This window comes from Mauremys reevesii, linkage group 9 (assembly GCF_016161935.1).
Source record: "Mauremys reevesii isolate NIE-2019 linkage group 9, ASM1616193v1, whole genome shotgun sequence".
Taxonomy (NCBI): domain Eukaryota; kingdom Metazoa; phylum Chordata; order Testudines; family Geoemydidae; genus Mauremys; species Mauremys reevesii.
The window spans coordinates 97796949-97814518 of NC_052631.1; the positions used below are offsets into that span (position 1 = coordinate 97796949).

Here is a 17570-nt window from a genome sequence, read left to right on the forward strand (position 1 = left end):
TCTTTTTCTCTCCCTCTTCACTTCAGCAATATGAAGAATTTCATGTTTGGTCTCTTCCTAGTTTTGTAGAGTACTTTTTGAGAAGGTCTAAGACGTATGACTTCTTGCAACTTAAATGAAAGACTAAGGATGTTGAATATTTAAAGATACCCTCTCTTTCAAGCATTTGTTAGGCCTTAGAATTAAATCTAGGTTAATAAATTAAAAGGGACATTTTAGACAGACTGATTAAAAATCCCCTCAGTTGTTCAGTTTTCAGCAATTTGTTGTGCACATTTCACTAGCTTTTGCAGTTGCCAGAGAACCTTCCAGGCCACACAAGACCTGACTTTCTAATATAAACTGCAGTTGTGAAGAAGAAAGTTTCCATTTATATACAAATACCTAGATGACTGCACATTTGCTTCCCTCTGAGTCTCCCTTTGAATACGTAGGCTGCAGCAATTAACCCAAATCAGCAGAGAAAGCCTCATAGCTCAGGTTGCGTGAAACCGACTGGTCGCAGTCCAGCTGGCCTAGCAAACCCAAATCACAATGGTTTGCAGGTTTCATTTGGAGTTTTGGGTTCCTATAGACCCCAAAACTTTGAAAAAAATTGGAATGAATCCACCCAAAACTCAATGGTGTCTCTCCACCATTCCCTCCCCAGGCACTGGAACTTGCCTACATCTCCCAAGAACCACCAGGATCCTATCCCCTTCCTGCACAACCCCACTTTCTCTACTTGTTTTAAGGATAATAGAGAAAACTCATCGACTACCACAGGGTATTCTGGGGCATCCCTGATCCCTGACTAAGCAGTAAAAAGCAGTGGAAGCAGTACTGTCTCCTGCCCCCTGGCTGCAGTATGGAAGGGAGAAGGAACTGACAGCTCCCCAGAAGGCTCTTTCTTGGACTGGGGGAGAATCCAACCTATTTATCAACCTTCCAGAAGCCAGGGACTGGGGGAATGGGCCACCCACCTGCTCTGCAAAGACTCCAGGAAGGTAGGAGATAAAGGCAACTCATGCAGAAGATGATTACAGTTAAGGAAGGAGAGCAAATTAGTCCCCCTAGCATTTTAGAAAAACATCCTCCAGATTAGTAGATTTTAAGGCCAGAAGAGACTATTGTGACCATGTACTCTGACCTCCTGTATAATACCGGCCACAGGATTTTCCTCGACTAATTCCTGCTCCAAGTCCAATAGCTGTGGTTGAACTAGAGCGCGGCTTTCAGAAAAAATCCCATTTTGATTTAAGAGTTTCTAGTGACAGAGAATCCATCACAGCCCTAGGTAAATTGCCCCAATAATTAATTATTTTCACGGTTAAAAATTTGCACCATATTTCTAGTCTGAATGTGTGTACATTCAACTTCTAGCCACTGCTGTGTGCTACATCTTTGTCTGCTAGACTGAAGAGTTCGCTATTATCACATTTCTGTTCCCCCTGTAGGTATTTACAGACAGATCGAGTCACCCCTTAACATTCTCTCTGTTAAGATAAACAGATTGAGCCCCTTGAGTCTCATGGTAAGGCCTGTTTCCGAATCCTTTAATCCTTCTAGTGCCTCTTCTCTGAACCTGGCCCAACTTTTCAGCATCCTTCTTGAGCTGTGGACATCCATCAGAACTGGACACACTATTTCAGGAGCAGTCACACCACTCCTGTGACCATCTACAGTCACACAGCCCTGTTCAGCATGTAGCAGTTAATGCCTGAATATACTCTACATGCTAAGGACCCCTTAAAAAGGTCTCTGTTGTGTAAGGGCCAAATCTTAGTTTCTGCACATAACTCAACATAACTTAGGAGGCACAGTCTGATCCGGCATCTAGGGAGTTCAGAGGTTCTAGGTTCTATTCCAGGCTCTGCTGCATGACCTTGGACAAGTCATGTCATCTCTCTGAGCTTCTATTTCCCCTTCCACACTGTGTCTGTTTAGATTGTAAGCTCTTTGGTACAGGGACTCTCTCTCCCTATGTGTTTATACAGGACCTAATGGGCCCTGCTCTACGTTGGGGTCTCCAGGTGTTATTCCAACCCTAATAATCTACATAACAGTGTCGTGCACAGGGGATACCAACTGGAACCTGGGTACAGGATGGGGTGTAATCTTCCACCTGAGGTCATGGAGTAGCAACAGCAGCTTTCTTCCTCAAGGTTGGTTTGCCCTTTCACAGCTCCACCTGCCCCAAAATACCCATCCAAGCAGGGGAGCTGGAGACATATACACAGCTCCCAGAGACCTGTGTCAGCTCCCCACTTCACCCTCTGTGCCACAGGCAAGTCACTAAGCTGGGGACACCCACAAAGCGCGGGGCAGACCTTTCTCCTCTGTGACGGACTGCAGGAGTTATGAGAGCCTGCACAAAGCCCAAAGCACTATCTAACTGGTAATTACTTTCTGGTGAAGACTGAAAAATGGGTCATTAGAACCACAATAAGCCGTTTTCATTAATACAAAAACCTGATTTACATTTTTCCCACAGAGCCATTATGTTCTAAGTGTGCTGCTTGGATGATTTCTTTAAACACTCCCACACGGAATAGCGATTTTAAGACCCTGTGATGATCACTTTTTAAACCAGGAAACCTGGCTCACAATAACCTTGTGCTTTCTGTTCACCATTCTTCCAATGCTGTCATCACAAACCCTCGTCTTTCTAAATGCACAGAGTTCTTAGTGGCACGCTAAAGCAGCAAAATCCACTGGCACAGTTGTTAACACTGCAGATGTAGGTCAATGTCAGTTCTATTAATTTTATCTCTTAAAGACTTGCACATTTTCTAAACAAATCTATCCCTTTGGGGGGTTAAATTGTAATTTGCAGTGTGGTTGTGAGTCCCTATCACATAATAGATCAATTAGGTTGAACACTCTGGTATATTAATCTTATTCACATGTAGTAAAGGCAAATATTGCTAATTACTGTATTACAGTATTGCCTGCTTTTCCCAAACATGCACTAGGGAAAATGGGAATTGATTACAATGGAATATTGAATAAAATTATCTTCTTCTTTGTTGCCAGTTTAACATGAACATCTGCATTCATTCATCTTGTTTTAATCAATATCCGCTGGAAGATCTACTTATCTTTAGTGATGTTTTGAGTCTGCAAAACATGATCCTTGTCTTTAAAAGCAAGTTATGTGGTTTATATGTAATGGCAGTCTCCTCCATTAAATATGGCAAGGAGCGTCCTTTCTATGCCTGGCAGTTTACATCATTCATGTTTTTAGGATTAGACAGGAGGTCAGTCTGTTAAAGTTAAATTTAGTTGCTAGGAAGTTTGTATGTAACCCTTCTGTTTCCATTATCCTCCCTGTCTTCTGAATGTTGAGCTTGGATAATAAACTTATGATTGTTTTCACTATAATTATATTCAGTGCTGCAGTACTGAGCCAGGAGCTGATCCTGAGCTGAACCATTCAAGCTGGTGTGTTCACTGTCCCTTTGGGGATAGCAGATCGGCCATTACCTTGAGTGACCAATGGATAAGGGGTGGAACACTACTGGGGGAGGCTTCAAAGGGGCTCAGGGACTGGATTGCACCTATTGTTAACCTGCAAGGCAAAGTAAAGGCCTAGCCCAAAGGAGATTATTTGGGTGCTAACAAGCTGGCAGTGTCAGGGAATGGATACCCAGTTAAGCACAACCAAGTCTCTCTCTCTCGCTGAAGACCAGGGGAAGGGGGGAATACATAAGGTGATTCAGAGACCTGGGTACCCTGAGAACCATCACTGTCTTGTCTATTGTAAGGAATTTGAAGGCAGGAAGTGTGTGTGTGTGTGTGTGTGTGTGTGTGTGTGTGTGTGTGTGTGTGTGTGTGTGTGTGTGTGTGTGTGTGTGTGTGTGTGTGTGTGTGTGTGTGTGTGTGTGTGTGTGTGTGTGTGTCCTAGCACGATAGGGTCCTGATCTCAGCTGGGGACACACACACAGCTGACATCAATGCTTAGCACTTACAAAATATTATGCATGTTCAAAGGCCTTTCAGCAACAGCTTCTGTAGCCAGAGCTCAAATCTGTGAATTTGTTAAAGTGGAACACAGGCCAAGAAAATCTAGAAAGATGATGTAAAATAGGAATGCTGGCATTTGGCAGCTGCTGCAATAGAAATCCCATATGAAACGCAAATATTCATATGTAATATAACAGACAGTAAATTCAACAGAAATATGGCTATTAAAAAGTGCTATTTCCTCCGTCCTACTGCAACAGATGGAATGATTTCGATCTTTGTCTTCACTCTGTGGAGCACAGCTGGCGAAGAGTTGTTTATATTTTTTTAAAGTATGAGAATATCTGTATTGCGCACCGAAACATCCTACAAATCAGTCACTTTAAAGAGGATCTCTGCAACCGTGTGAAACACAGTGGTTCATAATTGTAAGTACTGCTACATACACACCCCGCAGACAGGATGCAGGGACAGCCATGAAGGAATAAGGAGCCAAAGCATGGATTTCCTGTCATTTATTGACATCATTGGTTTACTATTTGCTATTGGAAACCACTTTGCCTATAAGCTTTAACCAGACCTCTTGTATCTCTTCTGTGCAAGCTTTGGGAAGACGTGCAATTCTCAGGTGATCCACAAAATAAAATGTTCCATCATTGATTCTGCTGAGAGCTTACACAGCTGTGTGCATTATAAATTATTATTTCTGCCTTGAAAAACGTTATTACATAGTCTGGGGTCAGGCTTGGTCTTTTCTTTTTATGGCTACAGTTGTTTCTGGACTCAAATGCATTTATTCCATGGGCAAATCTCTCTTCCAAACTGGGTCATCTAGGGTAAGTTTTTTTTTCCTTGGGTCCATAACTTCAAATCCCCTTTAGAATATTTTTAAACCATTACATTTAGGAAATTCATGGCCAGAGACATCTAGATGTTGGTGGTGCAAACATTCAGAATATGTATGATAATATACAAACCAATTTTCACTCTGGGATCCATCGCAATGTTTACCTTAACAGAAGTAAATTGTTTGCTTGTAATGTGTGATCTGTTTCTATTAATCACGGTAATATCAGAAAAAAAATCTTGGTTCTTACAAAATTTTACAGAGAATTGCTCTCTCTATTAAACCAAACCTAACTTGAATTTTTGGGCAAACAGCTAGCTTAATATAGTTTATGGATCCAAAAGTGATGGTCATTCACAGATTTTTTTAATCTTGTGACAGAAGCATGATCTGGCTGTCTACTATGGAAGACTACCTTGAGAACCCAGGTTAACCCTTTCTAGAGGAAATACCATGTTTGAGGATATCTGGTGAAACAAGGAGTTCCCAAGAATCCCACTGTGGAGGTCTCCAGAACAGCTCCCTGCCCCAATCAGTGGTTCAGTGGGCTCCCTGCTGTTATGGCTCCATAGGGAATTGAATGCACCCCAAACTCTTAAGGGATCATGGGTAAGTTCTCAGCAAGGAGAGAAGCCACAGAAGAGGTGACGTGGCCTGAGACCAAGGACTGTAGAGGTGGCATTGCATGGCCTAGGAGATCTACATGCAGGGGATACTCCAAGCTCCTTTACTAGATATCCTCAGCACAACAAAATCCATATTGGAGCCTAGTCACCTGCAGGTCCAGGAAGAAAAGACAGAGCAACTATAACCCACTAGTGAGTTTGTCCCTTTCTGTGCCAATCTGCTGGGGACATGAGTTCTTCAACAGCCCCCAGCTACAGAGCCTTGGCTCTTGAGCTCAAGCTGTAGCAGCTCATGCTTTTAAACTCTGGAAGGCCCCAGTTCAAATCCCAGTGTGTCAGCCAACATAGCCACCATCACCGTCATGCTAGAGATTAATAACACCTCAACAGCAGCTGCACCCTCAAAGTGAAATGGGTGCCTGTCCACGCACAAGCTACGACAGTAAGTACTTCCCAGAATAGAAAGAGTTAAGCAGATCATCTGAGAGGGCATTTTTGGTCAGTGATGTCCATTTTATACAGGAAATAATAGTTAGGAGCAGACTAAAGCTATGGCTACAGGAATGGGGTTTCTAGAGTCACTGTTAAGAATCGAACACAGTTTGCGTGTGTTTTCAATGATAAATGATATTTTAGGTACTATCGTAGGTACTCCTGTCAGCTTAAATCTCACACCAGAAGCCCATTTTATAATAGTTTATTGTTATTAGTTTGTATTACAGTAGTGCCTATGGTGTGCTGGGCAGGGCATAAATATATAACCAAGCAATATATAAACCTGCCTCAAAGAGCTTACAATCCAAGTACCAGTCCCTGAGGACATATCCTTAGACTTTACAGTCTAAATACACCTGTTTGAAATTAGTCAGCTATTTTTCGAACAGCAAATATGGAGGGGGATTTAGATGACTTTCTGTGCTCCTACAATTAAAAAAAAACTCAACTTTGATGCAAACCACCACAATTTGAAGGCTATTTGCCTTTAATGTAGATTAATGCCTCCAGACCTTTGCTGCCATTGGGATCGGGGGGAGGGGGGGAGGAGGAGGAGAGAGTGGACAGTGGGAGAATAAAGATAAAATAGGCAAAATAAGGCATTTAAAACGCTACTTCAAAGAAGCAGTTCACAGTATTTGTCTTTGTTCTGCATACATGCTGTGACACTCTGTGCCAAAAAGAAACACCCTGGCACCTCCACATTCACCACTGTCATAGGATTAGGATAAGTTTTGTACAAAGCATGCTTTGTGAGGTGTCATTCTAAAAGTCTTGATCTGTTGGACATTGATATCCTGTTAGATTGTATGTGAAGTTATGAAGTTTTGCTAGGAGTGTGTTACTGAAAGATGCTGTGGAGTTGGAAACACCCACAACTAGCCTTTCAGGTACAATAATGAAGAAGCTAGACAGTGCTAATGGCCCATCAATGAAAACAAGGGACCAATGAAGAGCTTATCCGCATCTGTGGATCCTTCAGTCAGTCTAGGAACAATGGCTGCCATGAGTCATCGGGAGCATGCAAGGGCTTGTGACCAGATCACATGACATTGAACTCCATTTTGGTACCTGTACTTTTCCACAAACTGAGCTGGGAACTTTGCTTGGAATAAAGGGGTTCCCACCCTATGGAAGAAAGTGACATCAGCATGCGGCTCACTCCTCACACAAGAGAACACCTGGAAACACCTGAGGAACAAAGACTGAACTGGGGAAAGTGCTGGTCCCAGGCTAAAGGGATTTCTAGGCTGCGTATGGAAGCTTGATAGGCTGTTTGTACTATCTGACGGGGTGAGACACTGCTTGATTCAAATCCTATCTAGTCTGTATAAGACTTAGACTGTGATTTTGTTTATTTCTTAGGCAACCATCTTTGATCTGTTTGCTATTACTTATAATCACTTAAAATCTATCTTTCTCTGGTCAACAAATCTGTTTTATTTTATTTTTGTATCTAAACCGGTGTGGTTCGCCTGAAGTGTTTGGGGAAAATCTCAGCTCAGTCAACAAAGGTTTTGTGCATATTCCTCTCCACATCGAGGGAGAGGCGCAGAGGCATATTATCACCTAGGATGACAAGGCCTAGGCCTAGGGCGGCAAATTTATAATAGCAGCATTTTTGTAATCGCGCCAGTAATGCAATTCTCTACCACACACAGCGCCGCCTTTTCTTCCTGGTGGTGGGTGGTGCTCTCCCCCCCCCCCCCCCATTCCCCCCCCCCCCCCTGTCCTGCCCCCACTCCCTCCTCCCCCTGCCCCTGGACCTCCCCCCCAATCCCTGCCCCCCCCCACCTCCCCCAGCCAGACTCTCCTCTCCTCCTCTCCTCCCTCCCAGCACGTGCCACCACAAAAACAGCTGGCTGGAGGGAGGGGGGGGGGGGGAATGGGGGGAGAGGGAGGAGAGGAGGAGGAAGAGAGTTGAGAGGGGGGGGGGGGGGGAGACCGTGGATGGGATGAAAACCCCCAATGATGAATGATGCCCATTTAGTAAACAAAATTTGAAAAAATGTAAAAAAAAATAAACAAGTTCACAGGGGGCAGGGGGGGGCAGGCATTGTAGGGGGGGGCAAATCTAATTAATCATTGGAATGCCTGTAACTGTAATAAACTCTGACTGGGTACTGTGTTAAAACTCTGTGTGCAGTGCCAGGTTTGCTGCCTAGGGCCCCTGGCTTCCCACCCCCACCCCCTGCACCCACTGCCATTGCTGGCCACATGCATGCTGCATTCTATTCATCTGGCACACTGGGTGGTGCAGCAGCAGCCATGCAACAGCCCCATGCCAAGGTTTGCAAAGAGCAAGTTGAAGCAGAGCAGAGCAGAGCAGAGAGCTGGGCTGGGCCTGCTGGCTCTATATGGGCTGGGCCTGAAGCACACTCACTTCAACAATCATCCACAGGGCATAACTGGGGGGGAGAGGGGGAGAGGCGGGCGGTGTTTGTAGATACAGGGGACACACTATTTAGTATTTAATCAATCCATAATCCATTTAGATCACATTATGGTCGATGGGAATGACTCATGTGAGTAAGTATACTCAGCATTGCAGTGCCTAACTCATTCAGGAGCCTAAAGCTCATTGACAATGAATGCAAGATTTAGGGATTTATCAAGATTGAAAAGTTAGGCACTGCAGGCAAGAGCAAGCTGAGCACAGCTCACAGCAGGTCAGCAGTCAGCCTCAGCCTCAGAGCCCAGTCAGAGCCTTCTCATCTCATTCCTCATGCTTCAGGCATGAAGTCATGCTGCCAATCCTGCAGCAAGCAAGCAAGCAGCAAGCCAGCTGGCAGCCAGGCATCCCAGGGGCAGAGCAGCCAGCCAGGAGCCAGAGCCAGCCACTGGACACTGGGAACTCTCTCTCACTCCTCTCTGTGCCTTGTGGTGTTGACTGGCAGCCAGGCCAGCCTGCCAGCCCCCCTCAGCTGGCATCCCTGCCACACTGCACCACCCCACCCCCCACACACCCCAGCACCCCAAACAAAAAAACGTGACAAAAAAGTGGCACAAGAGCAACACACTACGAGTGGTGAGTGGAGGATGGAACAAGTCCAGGTGGCAGCCTGTCGTTCAGCAAGATGGCATCAAAGATAAGCACATCAGGCATAAAGTTGGAGGGTGGGAGGAAAGGATGGGCTAGCAGGTAAGGCACTGGACTGGGACACTCAAGACCTGGATCCACCCAAAGCTTCCTGTGTGAACCTAAGCAAGTCACCACATCTTCTGACCTTAAGTTCCCCAGCTGTAAAATGGCGGTAATCCTGCCCTGCCTCCTCAGGGCATAAACGGTGTGAAGTGCAGAGATGCCACAGTGATCAGAGTGATGTATGTGTGTAGCTAGGGAGTCCGCCATCCTGCAAGCTGAATGAAAACTCAGAACCTGAACAAAACTCCAGCAAGAGGCATTTTGAACTCCAAACCTATAGCCCCCGCTTTGGATTCTTGTTTGGCATAAGTGGCCTATCCTCCGACCTTTCTCTCTGACTGTAGGGAGATCTCTAGGCTTTGATTAAACTAGAAAGTCATGTGGCATGTATCAATTGGAAGATATCCCTGCTCTTATAGCATCAGTAACTCCGAGAGGTGCTGAAGGATGTTGCCAGAGGTGGAATCTGTAACTGAAACAAGTGCTGAAAATGGACTTAAAAGCAGGCATCTGACCGGTCTCTGTCTGCACATTTTGCATGCAGCACACAAATGCAAAGCCCAGGTCTGCCTGAATGGAGATGCATGCCTATCAGGGTGCTGCGTGACTGAGAAACTCTAAGCAGCGCAGGGATTTTCACAGCAGGATGTTGACTTTTCAGAGTGAACGATGTCCTGGCAGCAAGAAGGGATTTCCAAACGATGCTGAAAACAGCATGCTACTGCAGGCAAGCCACCACTCCAGATGGTCGTGATTAATTAGCATGTCTAGGTATGCCAGATGCCTGTGACTCACGACACTGCTCGCACAGCAGAGGGCTTCTCTACATATATACTCACCCTGCTTCATACATCATTGAGTTTAGTTGCACAGTAATGGCCAGGGGATGAAGAGTGGAACTCAGATGACTTGAGTTCTAGTCCCACCTTTGCCACTGACCTGCACTATGACCTTGGTCAAATCACTTTATTTTCCCATGCCTCAGTTTCCCCTTCTGTACAATGGAAATAATACCACCTGTCCTTACAAAAGGCTCCAAGGCCCTTGGGTGAAAGGGGCTGGCTCTCCACAAGTGCAAAAATTACCTTTAGTTTCAAAGAAAGTGAACGCAGGTTTCACTTTCTGTTAGTTATTGCCTAACGAAGCTGTCATTTGAAGGCAAACCCTGCCTCCCTCGAGTTCCTGCGCCAGTCTCCTCACCAGCACGGGGATGAATTATTTTTAAGGGATTACAAAGCAGCATCCCGACATATGTAAAATATGGTTCCCAGGACCAAATGCCTCCAAACCCTGCTTGAAGCGGCGGCCAGTATATCCCTCAGCCTGCGCCGCTTCCAGCAGCTCCCATTGGCCTGGAGCAGTGAACCGCGGCCAGTGGGAGCCGCGATCGGCCAAACCTGCGGATGGGGCAGGTAAACAAACCAGCCCGGCCCGCCAGGGGTTTTCCCTACACAAGCGGTGACTCCAGTTTGAGAAACACTGATTTAACAGCTATGCAGCATGAGAGGCAGGTGGCTTTGCCTTGTGCCCAAGATTACCAGGCAGCTTGGCAGAACATTGCTGATTTTCGGCATGGAGGCACACATCAGCAACCAGATGGAGTCAACCCAGTGAAAATGAGGACAGAACTGAGCTCCTGGGTTTTCCACCTTTCTCCCTTTCAGCCATCACGTGGAAAGTCTCATGACACTGACAGATAGGAGCCCATGCGTAACTGACTAGCACCGAACAGCATGGTTGGCTTGACCCCTATGATTACGTCTTCCCTAACAGCATCTCCAAATCTACACAATTCCTTACTTCCCATTTCCTCCTCTACTGTTAATAACCTTTTTAAAATGCATCTGTATTGTTAACTATATGGTACAGCAATAGCACCTTAAGGCTCCAGTCAGGGATGGGGGGCCCAGAAGACTAGGTGTTGTATGCGCACAAACTGAAATGACAATCTCTACCCAAAGGAGTTTACAGGATAAGCCTTAGATGGGAGTCTACTCACAGTGTATAAAGTTAAGTACTTGCTTAAGTCTTTGCAGGATGGGGACCTAAATTTACTTTCCAGCCTACTGTACATAGCAAATATACTTTGGATGTACAAATGCTCCCCGGGTTACGCAGGACCCCCACTTATGCAACTTCGCACTTACTGAAAACGTTCCATAAGGCAGAAATAGGATTTTCGAGTTGCGGAAATTTTTGCGTAACATACTTATGCATAATTCCGGAAAGCCTTGCGTAACTCGAATGGGACGATTGCGTAAGTCACGGGGCGTCTGTATCTGTTTCCACTATTGTCCAACACATTTTTTTTTAAATATCATTAGCTAGCTCACTGTTTGCTTCACTGTGCAGTACATAAACATTCTTTAGTAAGAGTATTTTACAGAAGTAATAATAGTTCTATAGGTTTATAGAACTACTGAGTCTAAGAGCTTCCTGCTCATTCCAACCTACTTCCTGTGATGAATAATACATAAATAAGAACAGGATAAGATTTGCACTTCTATAGAGCCTTCCTTCTGAACAGCTCTTGTTACCCCGTTTACAAACTGGTTTCCCCTGAGCAAACTCAGGTAAAATGTTTTGTCAAGACCATACAGCAATCCACAGGCAACGCCAGGACTGGAGCCCACGTCCCCAAAGTTCCATGTTGTAACCACTAGGACACACCCTGTAGACTAAAATGCCTACGGTACAGACTGTTTTTCTATTCATCTCAATGGCGGAAATTTATTTAACTACCCTTCCTTTCCTTCCCTCCCCTTCCTTACCCTCCCCCACCACGAGGCTTGTGAGAGAATCAGGCTTCTCTCTATTGCACAACATATTACAAACACAAGTCCTTCCGGGGTGAGCAGAGTAGAGCACCAGTGAAAAGTAGTTATTTAAAAATAACCATGCCCCCATGGACGGTCTGTGAGCCATGGTTAATTTAATAGCCGCACATGCTTATTAAAACCATTCATGCCCTCCTTGCAATCAGCTTGTTTACCCATTGATCAATGACAACTTTCAGATTATTATTTTAATTAAGAAACCCCTTCATTCAGTAGGATTCTATTCAGGAAACTCCTTCTCTTCCACTGGGGCAAACTAGTACTTACTAGGAGACGACATGCCATTTGGAACAGCTGCAAATTGTGATGTTGAGTTTGCACGAGAGAGAGAGAGAAAGATGGTAAGTTGCCTCAACTGGGAACAGTACAAGATAGTTATCAAAATTCTAATGACTTAGCTATTCTGTTTTCCGTGAGCCAGACCCTGTGCCCAGGAAATTCCACAATCAGGAGCCTGTGGGGCTCAGTTTGCCTTCACAATCACATCCTGAAGGGGAGAGTGCCCTACAGAAACAATTATAGAAGGCCCTAGACCTAGGGTGACCAGATAGCAAGTGTGAAAAATCGGGATGGGGTGGGAAGTAATAGGTGCCTATATATGAAAAAGCTCCAAATATTGGGACTGTCCATATAAAATCGGGACATCTGGTCACCCCACCTAGACCTAGGAGTGGGGGCCAACCATGGCATGTGGCAATTGGATCCTTGGTTTGATATCACGGGATCTGTAATGCAGACACTTGTAGTTCAAGCTGTCCAAGGTCACAGAAGACCAATTCTGACTTTTATAAAGTTGTTTATAAAAGTCAGCAAAAGTTGAGATTATTTCTGGTTTTCCACATCCAGTTCCAATTTTCCAATATTAAATCTCAAAATCCATTTTCCCCCTTATTTAAATTAAATCTTCAAATGGTAGCCTAGAAGGAAAATTCTCTTACCATGCAATGCAGATAAGAATAGTTACACTCAAGCTTGGCTTTTTTATACTAGCCCAGGTTTGTTCTTCAAGCTCTAAGGCAGAGAGCAGCAAGCCAAACTGTGCACTGCCTACCCCATCTTTTTTTCTTACACTTCAGGAGTTTTATACAGGTCAATATTGTATCCAGAAGTCAGAGACCCAACTACATGGGCTTATTGAACTATTTGTCAAACCTTGATCACACTGTAATCAATAGGAAAACACCCACCGATTTCCACAGGGTCAAGATTTGGCCCTAAGTTATTAATTGTATTGTGGTAGCCCTGAGGACCCATAGTCATGGACCAGGACCCATTGCGCTAGGTACTAAACAAACAGAACAGAAGAGGCAGCCCCTGACCCCAAACAGCTTACAATCTAAGTAAATGAGGCAGGGAGCCTCTGGTCAGAGATGTAGTTGAGAACATCAGTGTCTGGAGCAAGATCTTCTATGTTAAACATAAAAACTAAGAATTGTAGCCACCTCCTGTTCCACCAAAGCATGTAGAAATGCAGCACCAGCTCACCAGCAGGTGCAAAGGGGTCACTCTGTAAATACCATAGGTCCTTGCCCAGGTTAATAAATAGGCAGAAGATGAAATACTGCAAAAGCCTGTTGAAGATAAAGATTTTTGTATTAAGGCCTGATCAAGGGCTCACTGAAGTCAATAGGGGTCTTCATTCAGAACTAACAGGAACATACATACCTGTATGAAATATTTTAGAGAGTTACAATTTTTAGGCCCTGATCCTGCCAGGGGATCCTCACAGGTGGCCCTGTGAAGTTCCAGTGACTACAAGACTCTGCCTTCAGGATCCCGCTTTGCATTGTACCTTTTTCTTCTCTCAGGTGATAGAAATAGAAGTTTGGTTCTGGTCACCCTTTGCCTACCAAAATAGTCCTTTGCCCATATCCTAACAAGAGCCCACTGTTCCTCTGTAATTCTGCTGCAATGGAGTAGCAATCCCTGCAGGAGCAATTTCTGGGAGAATCTTTATACATTCACTGACATTTCTGTACACAGAAAATCCTTGGTAGATTGCAGAATTAGAAAGGCTTTGAATAGGGTCCCTTATGCTTAAGATGTTGCATCTGAAGAAGTGGGTATTCACCCACGAAAGCTCATGCTGCAGAACGTCTGTTAGTCTATAAGGTGCCACAGGATTCTTTGTTGCTTTTACAGATCCAGACTAACACGGCTACCCCTCTGATTGTTGTGCTTAACTCCTTTTTAAGTGGTCTCCTACAACATGTTAAGTCCTTATGCTTAATAATCTGTCCCAATTTGTATTTAGTTCAGACACTGATTTCCTTCCCCAGATCTGAAGAGCTCTGTGAAGCTCAAAACTTCCACCTTCCACCAACAGAAGTTGGTCCAATAAAAGATACTGCCTCACCTACCTTGTCTCTCTTGTATTCTGGCATTAACACAGCTACACCACTGCAAACATACACGTGTTTATGCCAGGTAGAGGGGGAGGACTGGTTTAACATGACTAAGTTGCTAAATCTTTTGGTTGAGCAATTCCTCTTGGGAGACATTTGCTATAGTACATAAAAGAATGCAACATATTGCTCCAGAGAGAGTGAAAACATCAGTGCAATGAGTCTGATGGACAGAATAAAACAAACCCACATGTACTACAGAAGAATGGCTCAAAACAGAGACATTGCTGACCAAGGCTGGTCACTGAAGCAGTGGTTCTCAAACTAGGGCCACCGCTTGCTCAGGGAAAGCTCCTGGCGGGCCGGGCCTGTTTGTTTACCTGACACATCCACAGGTTCAGCTAATCACGGCTCCCACTGGCCATGGTTCGCCGCTCCAGGCCAATCGGGGCTGCAGGAAGCAGTGAGGGCCGAGGGACGTGCTGGCCACCCTTCCTGCAGCCCTCATTGGCCTGGAGCAGCGAACTGTGGCCAGTGGAAGCCATGATCGGCCGAACCTGGGGACGCAGCAGGTAAACAAACCGGCCCGGCCTGCCAGGGACTTTCCCTGAACAAGCGGCAGCCCTAGTTTGAGAACCGCTGCACTGAAGTCAATGAGAGTTTTGCCATCAACTTCAATCGGAATAGGGTTCAGCACTTCATTAATATGTGAAGTGGAAATGAGGAAAAAGCCACAAGAAACACATTGTAACCAAAACCACTGGAACCTCAAGACAGAAAACAATAGCACTGTTCCCGCTGTCATTATTCCGTCCTAGTTTCCCTGACTATCAAGAGGGCACGGAGTCTGCCACCCCCAATGGCCACTAGTGGTGGCCTGGTTTGGAGAGCAGGAGTTTGCTACCCCTTCTTTTGGCCCCTCATAGGTCTTACTCACATTAGCAACTCTCTATAGTCAGGGCTTGAATTTGGTTGAGGCCATCGTTAGACGTAATCTGGCTGATTAATACGCACTAGAACATGGTTTCTATTTGACAAGGATCTGCTATACTGTATCATAATCTACCATAGCGCGGTAGAATCCTTGGCAGGGTCAAGTTTAAACAATTAAAGCATGATTGATAACATTGGTTGTAACGCTTGTGTACACGGGACTAAGAGAGGCGTGACAAACTCTGGATATTAACAATCATTTAGATAGCACCATTAAATGGACACGGCAGCATAAGGAGGTAGATCAGTGCCAGGCAGATAACAGGGTTGATACAATTCGAAGACATGAGTTGATGCAATGCAGAGCAAACACAGAGTGGGGTTTGGCCACTAGAACTTGGATAGAGCAAAAGGAAGAAGCATCTCCCATCATTTGCTTTAGTCCTCCCACTTGTCCTTTCCCCTCCTACTCTCTGCCTGGCCTCTCCAATTGTTCTTTGGAAGGTGTTAATGAGACTCTTCACAAAGAAGAGGGGGAGTGATAGAAAAGGGAGTTGGGCAGAGCCTGCTTGGAACCCGCGTCCATGGCATCTCCTGAAAGCCCGTGTCTGGACTCTGCAGTATCACTGCAACAGGATTCCCAGCTCTTGGGGAGCCCATTTGTAGAGTCACAAAACCAAGCGCTGGGATAAATACACATTTACATCAAATTTCCCATTTTCTCTCCTTTACTCCCATTTCTTACCTTTCTCCCACTTTAGCTGGAATGTCTGGGAACACAAGACGCGAGCCTGGATTTCTGCCTGCTTTCATTCCCGTGCTGGTTCTTCCTTTTTCTTTTAAATACCTTCCAAGTGCATCCAGACAGCAGCTGCACATTCATCAAAACACCGCTGGGTTCCCCTGCCCTTTCCACTATCCAGAACTAGGTGCGTCTCCACCTGCCTCTCGCTGCAAGAGAAATGGTGACGCCCAGAAAACTTCCTCCTTTACCCAGCTGCCTTGCACTTGCGCCTCTGGTCACTTTTCCTGGATAATTCCCTCAGTCAGCACCTCCCAGCTTGCACTCACTCCCCAGCACACTCATGCTCAGTTTCGAGGGCTGTTTTCCCCCCTTATAATAATTTCTCTCTTCTATACAGAGCCAAGAAGCCTGCTGCTCCTCTACCCTGCACGCTCATTGACTGACTCAGCAGCGTAGCATTTCACACCAGAGCAATAACTACAGAAAGGGCAAGGCCGTGAAGAATCAGGCCCCAGCTGCTTTCTTGCGTGAAAGCTTAACCTGCTAGCCGCCCGGCAGCATTCACCCACCCCTCCCACCCCTCTTTCCTTAGGAGCAGACCTGGCTGCTGGCTCAGCAGAGGCCCTGTGCTGCAGGGTGAGAGCACACTGGCAGACCCAGGGGAACACACAGGGTTTCTGCACAGCTATGCTGCCACCTTTCTGGTGTCTTTTCCTGTAAAATAGTGTGTAAATGTAAATGGCATCCTATCTCATTACGGGCCAAAGAGACACAGGGCAATCTTCAACCAGAGGTAAGTTATGTGCAGCCTCATTCAACTCAAAGCAAGGGTCTGAACTGTGGGTTATTAAGCACCTCCCAGTTCTAACCCTCTGCCTAGACTGACTCTTAGCTCCCCTCTTAATAGGCTGCTGAAGGGGATTAATTGATTCCCCACAGCTGGCTCAGCCCTGCCACCCTGCAAGTCCCTCTGCTCAGAGCAGGCATTTGTAGCCAGAGGGAGGGGATTAATTAACCCCTTCTCTGCTAATCATTGGATGGCTCAGTCCATCTTGTCACAATCGCTTATATTCAGTTCTTCCTCCCAGCGGTTTTCAGATGAAGGCAGCACCGTTCCAAAGCTATATACACACACTCTCTCTCTCTCTCTCTCTCTCTCTCTGAGCTAATTTTTGTGGTGGGAAAGCGGTCCCAATCCCACATTTGGACATTGACATTGGCACTCTGGCCCGTAAATACCTTTGTTTATATGCCTAATTGCAAACCTGAGCTTCCAAATGTGAGATCTGGGTGTCTGGTTAAGGTGCCCACATAACACTGAGATTGCAGTGCCTTGACTATTGGAGTCTCTCACCATCTGCAGATGTTACTGTTAACTAAAGCCATCTACCCCACTTCTTGCTTCAGTGCATACAACTCATTCCTGGTGTAACTCCATTCAGTGACATTTATTCCAGCTGAATCCAACTTCAGTGGAATTACACAGTGAATGGATCTGGCCCATAAATTTGTTTCCCATGAAGTACAGGTGAGACCCTCAACATATGGTTATTTAAGGAAGTGATTTCCTGAGAACAGTGATTTGACTAGACTGAACATGTCTCTTAGTGGTTTGGGTAGTAAAGAAGATACCAAGCATCCAGGGCTCAATT

At 45.4% G+C, this 17570-nt stretch overlaps 1 long non-coding RNA gene across 2 annotated transcripts in view; it reads right to left on the reverse strand.

The window, feature by feature from the left end:
* The window catches only part of LOC120372482, a 121377-nt gene extending 105349 nt beyond the window's left edge, over positions 1 to 16028 (reverse strand). For both annotated transcript variants that reach the window (XR_005585003.1, XR_005585002.1), the window contains exon 1: positions 15919 to 16028. This is a non-coding gene — a long non-coding RNA (uncharacterized LOC120372482). The remainder of the gene's footprint in view (positions 1 to 15918) is intronic.
* Between the last annotated feature and the right edge of the window lie 1542 nt (positions 16029 to 17570).